Source organism: Ptychodera flava, chromosome 20 (assembly GCF_041260155.1).
Source record: "Ptychodera flava strain L36383 chromosome 20, AS_Pfla_20210202, whole genome shotgun sequence".
In the NCBI taxonomy this organism is placed as follows: Eukaryota; Metazoa; Hemichordata; class Enteropneusta; family Ptychoderidae; genus Ptychodera; species Ptychodera flava.
The window spans coordinates 4,095,755-4,105,167 of NC_091947.1; the positions used below are offsets into that span (position 1 = coordinate 4,095,755).

A 9,413-nucleotide genomic window follows, 5' to 3' on the forward strand; every position below is an offset into this window, starting at 1 on the left:
ACTCTGAAGACGGCCCCGCTCGAAGGACATCCGCCAGCTTGATAGTGAGATCATACCATTTAGTCCGAGAGGTGGTACAATAACCTCGCCGAGTGCGTACAGCTTGATAGCCTACCACCCCTTGCACTGAATGGTATGATCTCACAATCAAGATGGGGACGTCTTTCTCGTCGAAAGCCCGGCGTCTTTCGGGTTCTAAAGCCGCTAAAGAAAACACTAAATCAATGATATTTTTGGTTAGCCAGGCATAATATAAGTTCAAGCTATTGGCTTAGTGTTAAAATTGGCGAAATTTGGCCTACTTGCTCCTCGGGCAGTCCTCGGGCAGTTCTCGGGCAGTCCTCGGGCAGCTACGGGCAGTTACGGGCAGTAATTAGTAGGACCGCCGTTAGCAGACACGCTGAGCGCGTTCCCACTGAATCCCAGTCTGCTAGCGATGGCTCAGTGCAGTGCCAGACGAATATCCTAAAAACGCCCTAATTTCGACTTTTTGTGATAAAATTGGACGAAAAATGCCCTATACCAATGCCTTAAATCCACAGGCGTGATGTTTTCTGGGTAGTTTCTATAAGTGTAGTTTATTCTACGTTTCGACGTTCTCTTCCGTAGCCTAATCACCATTGGTGATTAGGCTACGGAAGAGAACGTCGCAACGTAGAATAAACTACACTTATAGAAACTACCCAGAAAACATCACGCCTGTGCTTAAATCTACCGTAAAGACGCGAAAAAGCGACTCTTTCGAAGAGTTCCAAGGCTCATCACCATTCACCAGACAACGATCTGTGATTGGTTACCACTTCTGAAGCTTTACGTCATATATTTCAGGGAGTGTCACACTTTACGAATTTCAAAAATCTTTGCAATCGCGCACGCCACTGGCCAAGACGCTTTTGAAACGTTCAGTACAGCGCCTCCAACCTGACAGCACTTTCGGCCGGTTGCTAGCGACGATATATATTTGCAGTACTGTAGCTCTACGTTTTGCCTCGGTATTTGGGTTGGACACGGTGGAGGGACCCACAGTTGCGAGTGGAGTGATACGTACCGGCCGCCGCGTACTATGCATATAACCAATTATTATATGCATAGTACGCGGCGGCCGGTACGTATCACTCCACTCGCAACTGTGGAGGGACCGTGGATTTGGCCGTAAGACCTGGTAAGGCCTACTAGTATGCATGTGAAGGGCACTGATATCCTTCGAGGCCCGATAACCTTTGATGGACATCTGTCGTTATCGATGAAATTAGTCTTGAGAATGGTCGGCCGATATCGTTTTTCATAGCTTTGATACGATCCATCAAACTTGCTTCCTGATTTAGTTCGCACAGTGTTTATCATACAACACTGCATTGTACCATGGCCATGTTTGACCCCGCGTGAGGAAGGGAGTCTGCATATAACATACTTGTCCACTTATATTTGTCAGAGGTGCAGGTGCTCGCAGCGCGGCACTGCCTGGCTGGATAGTCGATCGGAAGGCTGGGAGTGTGAGGCCCGATGTAAGCCTAATTTGCATCCGTTGTTTCCGAAATGCTTTCGAACGATGACATGGATGATGGTAACTGCACGTTTTCTATTCAAAAGTGTTCCAAGACAGTTGAGAGACAACACTTTACTGACACTTTAATCTCAATTAGAAACATGAATCTATTTTTAAGAACAAGAACATTTATGAGTGGTAGGCTATCAAGCTCGATAAAATTTATTTATCGGTTTATTGCCTCTATTTTCAGCTGAATTTTTGTATATCAGGACATCTCACAAAAACAAATATACCGTTTCACTCTTTTAAGGTTGTATGCGCCTCGAAAGTGAAAGACTTATAATAAACTTTTGCTCAAACTTTTCTTCATGAAATTTTCAGCTATTCTCTTACTAAATCAAGAATAAAAATCGGGGGTCACAGTGCAAATTTGGCACTAGAGTAACAAATAACCCACGATTTACCGACATTTAAAATTCAAAATGGCCACCATCCCTGTGTTAACTCTATGTAAAAAAAAATAAAATTTTCGATTTTCGAAAAACTAAGCCAGTGAAAAGTTTTCTTACACAAAGAGCTTTAAAATGAACCTCCACAAGTGGTATATCAGAAAAGAATTGCAAAAGTTTGAGAGTCATTTTTTTCAGTTAAATTAAAGTCTTTACTGTTCAAAGTAAATTAATTTTGTGTTATTGTACGATGAGATGTGAAAATTTCACTGCATTAACTTGAATCAATCTATTGATTTTAAGTGATTTGAGAAAAAATATGATTTTTCATCGTAGATTTGTATATAAAGGTTGTTCACAAAATACCTGGATTTATGTCCGAAACCTCACATTATAGCATTACGGTAGAGCTTTTATTACCTGGTCAGCGAACTGTCCCACAGCTCTCAACCAGATACCCCTCTTGATCGTTTCAGTTCCCCAATGTACATATAATGAAATACTTTCAATAACATTGTTTCCGTAGAAGCAAGAGTTCATCCGATTCCTGGAAATTGCAACTTTGGTCTTGTTTAAATTAACTCTTAGTATCACAGCACAATTTTAATTTTGGCGGAAGTAATTTTGTAGTCCAATTGCATTGTATGACATTAAGACGAGATCATCGGCAAACAAAATATTAAAAAAACGCCTAACAACTGTAACAAGGCCGAATGAACAATCGACATCACCTAAAATAGTTCTGTTACTGGTTCCATGATGCAGTGCGCGCAAGGGTATACAAAAGTGTACGTTACACATAGATAGAACTTTTTAGCCGTAGGGTACAAGCAGGGTATGTTAACAATAGAAAGTATATTTTCATCGCTGATGGTTAGAATATACACGGGACATTATTGGACATTGAAAATTTGTGTCATTCTTCTAACACAAATCAGTATGTTTTCAATGTTTTGAGTGTATATTCAGCGTTTGATATATCCATTGCAATGCATTGTGGGATAACCGGGAAAAGGTCTACGTGGTCTGCACTCAATTCTTCTCGTAGATAATTAATAAAAAAGGAAAAGAGATGTGGAGACAAAATGCATCCTTGTCTTACTCCGACTGGACAATCGAAAAAATCTGTTAATCCTGAGAGGGTTCGGACACATGCCTTGACACAAGTTCTTGATACAGCGATTGCAGTGTGCGATACATGTTTCCTGTCACACTTAGCATTACCAAGTTTGAAGAACACTGCTAGTCTGTTAACTCTATCAAACGTCTTTTTTAAAAATCTATAAAGGCGCAGTAAAAACGACCCGTCTTCGTTGTTAAACACTTTACAAGTGTGTATATTTATGAAAATATTATCTATTGTACAATATTCAGCTCTGAAAGCTGCTTGCCCCTCATTTGTATAGCTACAGCATCCCGATTACTCAATCTATCGTATAACAATCTGGTAAAAATTTTACCGCTTACAGAGAGCAAAGAGATTCCACGATAACTACCGACAAAATCACATAACCCGTTTTATGAAAATTGGAAAAATTATACCTTCCTCCAAGCTCCAGGAAATTTTCCTGTGCTCTAATATTAAAGAACTTGCAAGCTGTACTACAGAGCTCAGCAGAACAGCATATGAAAAATTCTGGCGGAATGCTTGTCTGCACCAGGTGACTTCCAAGCTTTTAAATAAATGCATACTTTCGTCACTCCCTCAATTCAGAAGGTCATTGCGTTAGCTCTATTCGGAACATTTATTTTTCGATTTTCACAAAAACAAGACTGTGAAAACCTTATTCCGATAGCAAGCTTCAAACTCAAACTAGATGTAAATTATTAATAGTGTTGATATTTTCCCCCCGAGTCGCATACGCTTATTCTGCTTATTGCATGTGTGTGTTATAACGCGGGTATTTGCATGAGTTCATAAACGTAGCCCATAGATCCTTTCTTTTATTATCGTCATGCAGCAGAAAGATATGTGCATTTTTCAAAAGTAAAATCAAGCACAACCATTCAATGACAACCCTTGACCCTTGAACATTGAATACTACCAATCCGGAAACTATGACAACAGGAAAGAAATGCATGCTTACGTAATCTTCTAGACGTAGCAATGTCATATGCCCCACAGTCAACATTGTATCAACAGTATTTTAATTTGTGCTTAAATGTTTGCTTTTAAATAGTCATAATTCTCAGGACTAGAACTCAAACACGCACCTTGTCTGGATACTAGGCACCACGCCCGTTCTTTAATACCTGAAGATACTAAACTTTCTTGTAGTACAAGGACTTAATTGTTCTAAAAATAGGGCGTTTGCATCGTATGACACCCACACCGTCGCATGAGGTCATGTGTCACGAGACTTTCACTTGCAATTGAGTCTCATAATATTTCCGTTCAGTTGCCTTTCAAACTGTGAGCTGCGTCAATCGCAGAACGTGAAGCCCGACAGAACATCGGACCGTTGATCTCAGGTAAGTTGCAAAATAATCCAAAACTTCTTTTGAACTAAAATGGAACATCTTACAGCGTTACAAGGCGTACAGAGGAATGCGGATTGGACCTCACTGACCTACAAAACACAATATGTGTAAAGCTGAATTCATTGACATGAAATGCCTTCTGGTATGTTTTTGGATTTGAAAAGGCATGTTTTGAAGTGTCTATACCGAATATATAGGATGTTCAGGCAAGCCCGTTTTACTGTGCAAGATGCAGTATCTGTCTACGAAAACAAGCATATACATAAATGGAGAAAACTGGTCTTACAGCACGTACTTAGGTCCCGTTTGACCTTATATCCCGGGCACTCTTGTTCAGCACGGTATTTGTCCTGAAGGACTAGAACGAAGCTGTATGAAACCAATGTTTTGTGTCAGTGGCTGTCAATCATATTCCCGCTTCAAGAGAACTCTTAATTAAGGAATCATTTTCTCTGAACCGCCGTCCGTCAACAATGCAAACAAGGAGAAGTGAAAGTCAGGGACATAACGTGAGTCAAAAAAGGCCAGTTATGAATAGATTTGGCCATTGAAACAGCGGAAAGGATTCCCGTTGTTAAATGCAGGAAATAGGGAACAAAAACTATGTTGTCACGAGTAGTCGAGAATAACACAGTCTGAAGAACATATTTTCTTCACTTGCATTATCTAGGTATTGACTTGGACAGTGGGTTTGAACACAGACCAAGGGCCGACATTTCACACCAAACTCTAAGGACAAAAATCTACACGCACGTACGGTAAGTCTCGCTCGCTATTAAAGTTCAACTGCCGGTCACTTGAAAGAACGCGAAACATCTCGGTGGAGGCGCAAACTCCTTGCAATGCAAAGGGAAAGTTTGATGAGTCATGGGCGGTTAGAAAATACCCGGAGGTTGGCGTTGTCAGGACGACTCATTTGATCGCTGCAAATGTAATGTTACTGGTGGAATGACTGTACAGGAATGAGATGTTGCAGCGGGATTTTTTAATGACATATGTAAGCTTTATCGAATTCAGATACAACATCTCACACACAGCATCTCGAAGTTATAGATCGTTTTGTTAATTTGATTTTTGGCACGTGCAATATAAGTGAGACACGGTCATAAAAACGAGCAAACTTCAAGAAGCCGAAAAGCTATTGCATCGTGTGACTTTAAATTTAATATTTCAAATAGCAGAACTAAGTTTTCAGGTGTAATAATTCACAATTTCGAAAACAAGAATTCCAGACTTGGCTATTGGATTACATATTATTGTTAAAACCAAACTTTATATGGGACTTTCCTTCTTTCCATGATAAAGGACTGGTAGTATCCTCCAAGTGACGTCATCAATATGGGAAACTGCAGTTGGTTGTGGTCCATCTTCTGGTTGCTGGTGCTGATATTTTTGGCCTGGCCAATCGCAGGACTGTTCGCCTGGCTCTATGTTTTATGTGTTCCATTCAGCGTGTGTATCAGTGCTTGCAATGACCTCTGTGAACTCCTGCTGAGGCTGGTGCAGTTGCCCAAGTCATGCGCAGAGTATATGAAGGAACAGAAGTCACTGTGTTGAACCATTGAGCCAAAGGATGAGGGCGCTGTTCTCGTGGTGCTGGATCAATGCAAACCAATCTGATTAAAATCAGATGTAGAGTACGGCGACGTCTTCTTATGCGTACGCAGTATTCTCTCGCTGTCACCTCTCACTACAGCGAGAGAATACTGCGTAAGCATAAGAGGACGTCGCCGTACTCTACATCTGATTTTAATCAGACTGAATGCAAACGTGGTACAATTATCATGACCATAATTGCAATTAGATATTGGTTTCACTTAGCTAAGTTCTATTCATATAATCACTCATACATATATTTCCGTGTAGCTATGTGTAGAAATACAAGAGGGAGAGATATCTATAAAGAACACAACCCTCCCAGTTTTCTATTTACTTGTCTTATTTTATCTTATCGATTGTAAGTTACCGACGTCTTGTAAATATTAATATTTGAATCCATCAGTCATTGCATAACTCGTGAAATGTAGTTTTTTTTAAGGAAACACTATACTTTTTGAAAAATTCACTTTTCAGGGGTTTACTGAGAATACATAGATTTAGAGAATATAGTTTGATAGTAACATTTTAATTTTCGTTTACATTAAATATCATTTCAATGTCAGTTGCACAGATGTGGTTTTCACTACATTAGTTTTACAACCGAACATTCGGAAGATGTTAAAGGGAGTTTGTCATCAGAACTCACAGATCGTATGGGACCCATACGACCAGTCTGAACACTCAATCCAAGTATGTTGGCGATTGATGAAATTTTAACTCGATTGTCATAGTGTACATCATAAAATTTAAATGTTGCAGCTATGTTGACGTGATGCATCTAGATATCGTACATGAAATACATTGTTTGAAAACAAGAAAGTCGCGAAAGGCAGTTCCGACAACCCTCCCTTTAACCCGAAGAAGGAGAAGGAACACTGATCGATTTGTGCCTTTGTCACATTTTTATCTGTGTTTATTTTCGTTTATGGACTGCAGATCGCTAAAGCGCTGCACATGATACGTTCTGCGGTACAAACTTTTCTTTTTCCCATCGTGTTTTCGTGTAGGCCTAAGCATAACATATCGCAACTCACTGGTATATGACTGAAATAACCCATCTGTATGTCTCGTTGGAATAAATAATATGTAATGCTATTGAAATTTGTCTTGGACCTTGCTCTGTGGAACTCATTGACGATGATTTCAGCCGTGACGTATGCCAAAATCTAAATACCACATTTAGTATCGAAAGAGATTGTCATGCAGTCGGGCCGAGATGCAAACCTGAATACGCGAAAACTCAGTCCATCAGAAGCTCCTTCTGGCATAACAGCTATCTATCTATCTATCTATCTATCTATCTATCTATCTATCTATCTATCTATCTATCTATCTATCTTTCTATCTTTCTATCTATCTGTCTATTGTCGATCGATCTAGCTATATATAACATGCATATATATATATATATATATATATATATATATATATATATTTACATATGTGTGTAGGTAGGTAGGTAGCTAATTTGGTATGTTTGTCTGTATCATATGTATACAGAACTAATAAAGGCTACACACATAATACACACATATGAAATTGGCCACTTTGTATAGCTAATTTTAAACATAATGTTCTTTACTAGAGTAGGGTTATTGAATGTACATCTGTGTACAAGAAATGTTGTTTTCGCTATACATGTGGATCTCTGCCGGTGGTAAACTATGAGATTTCCCCACACTAAACAAGCTGCATATCTGTGCCTTTACATTATGTTCGACAATTGATATGAATGCACTAGCTAGAATACATGTAGGTTAAAAGGACATACACGTATGTATGTGTACAAAAATTTTATTATGAAATTTCAACGAAAAGTTTCAATGTCCTATACGGCACATTAATGTGTATGGGGCAAACTATGAAAACAAATAAATAATTAGAAAACTAGCGATATCTTTTAGATTAATAATATAGCCTGAACGTTTCTTTCGACTGCTTATTGTCAACCATTTCTACACATGATTGTCAACTAAGCTTATTACGTAACATGTCATTTCTCATGCCCACATACTCGTTGTCAGTGCTCACAAACACAAACTGTGGTCTATGAAGATAATGACCTTGTAGAGATGAAGTGATGCTCCATTAAGCTTATTGGATTATTATAATCGTCAGTCATCGAAGTACAGCTGTTTCATCGGATAACGTTAGAAAACAGTTTTGCAGGAACCTTGTTCGCCGGGCTTGTTCTACCTCATTCAGAGTGATGTATTTGTACAAATGATTTGCATTGAGCAAAAGGTTGGAGGTCCCTATACTCTGGAATTGTCAAACAGTCACAGGTGCAGCCAACAAAAGATGCACTCTTAAAGGGATCTTTACTATGATAAGATATATTGTGCATATATTGTGCATGACAAGTAATGTGAACTGACTAATTTTAAGTCATGAGAGTAATTAATTAGCTGTTCATAATGTGCCCACCCACTGAAAATTTTTCGACTTACCCTCCCATACTCCGACTTACCCTCCCGCACTCAAACTTCATTTTTACCCACTCCCCACTTAATTTTGCCTGTTTCCCCTCCCCATTGTCAATGTTTGAAGCTCCCCTGCCCTGTGGCGAAAAAACTTGCCGATTTCCCCGGGCGATGGCAGTCCCCGGGTTGGTAGGTACCCCCATGCTTGTTACCCAAGTTTGAAAAGTACCCCCTTTCCTAGAATATTTCTGAGAAAAACACCCCCTATTTGTGGCAAATCTGGGAGAAATTAGCTGCAAAAAACATACCCTTATTTTCGAAATCTAGGAGGTTAGTATGTTGACTTCCAGGGTTGGCCCTGGAGGTTGACTTTGTATACATGTACATACATCACAAATGTTTGTCCTCACCTGATTTTAGTCACATTCATACACAATCATCTTTCTTATCCGTTTGGATCTGGAGTTCTCTGCTGGCTCCTGTGTGACAATACACCCCATCATCTACTGTCCCTCGTGTTTCTAGGATTCTTTGCTTATTCTTCACATTGTCAGTCTTTTTTCTGGATTTTGCATTTATGTTTTTCACAAATTCTTTTAGTTTAAGTTCATCTGGCTTAGCTAGGTCATACAGCTTATCTTCTACATGTAATGTAACTTTCATTATCATATCGCTGAACATAAACTCTCTAACTTCACCTCTGCAGTACATGTATTTTGACCCATCGTTCTCGAATACATTAACAGTGATGACGACATTTTCTGCAACCTTGGAGTTAAGAGACAATGGTCTCTTATATTCTATTGTAGAAAGTCCTTTCTAATCATATGTACATACAAACGTACGGTACTGTTTTTCATTTTCTTTGTGAGTGAGACTAGACCAGATTTAGTGTCCTAGGGAGATTATGAAAGGACTACCCCTAATCTCGGAGGTTACTCTGAAAAAGTACCCCTCTTTCTCGATTTCACG

General features: G+C 39.3%; 1 long non-coding RNA gene across 1 annotated transcript; it reads left to right on the forward strand.

Moving 5' to 3' along the window:
- Positions 1-4,273: 4,273 nt before the first annotated feature.
- LOC139119794 (uncharacterized) lies at positions 4,274-6,580 on the forward strand. The gene is made up of 3 exons (XR_011548995.1): positions 4,274-4,410; positions 5,090-5,177; positions 5,725-6,580. It is a non-coding gene; the product is annotated as an uncharacterized lncRNA (long non-coding RNA).
- The last annotated feature ends 2,833 nt before the right edge of the window (positions 6,581-9,413 follow it).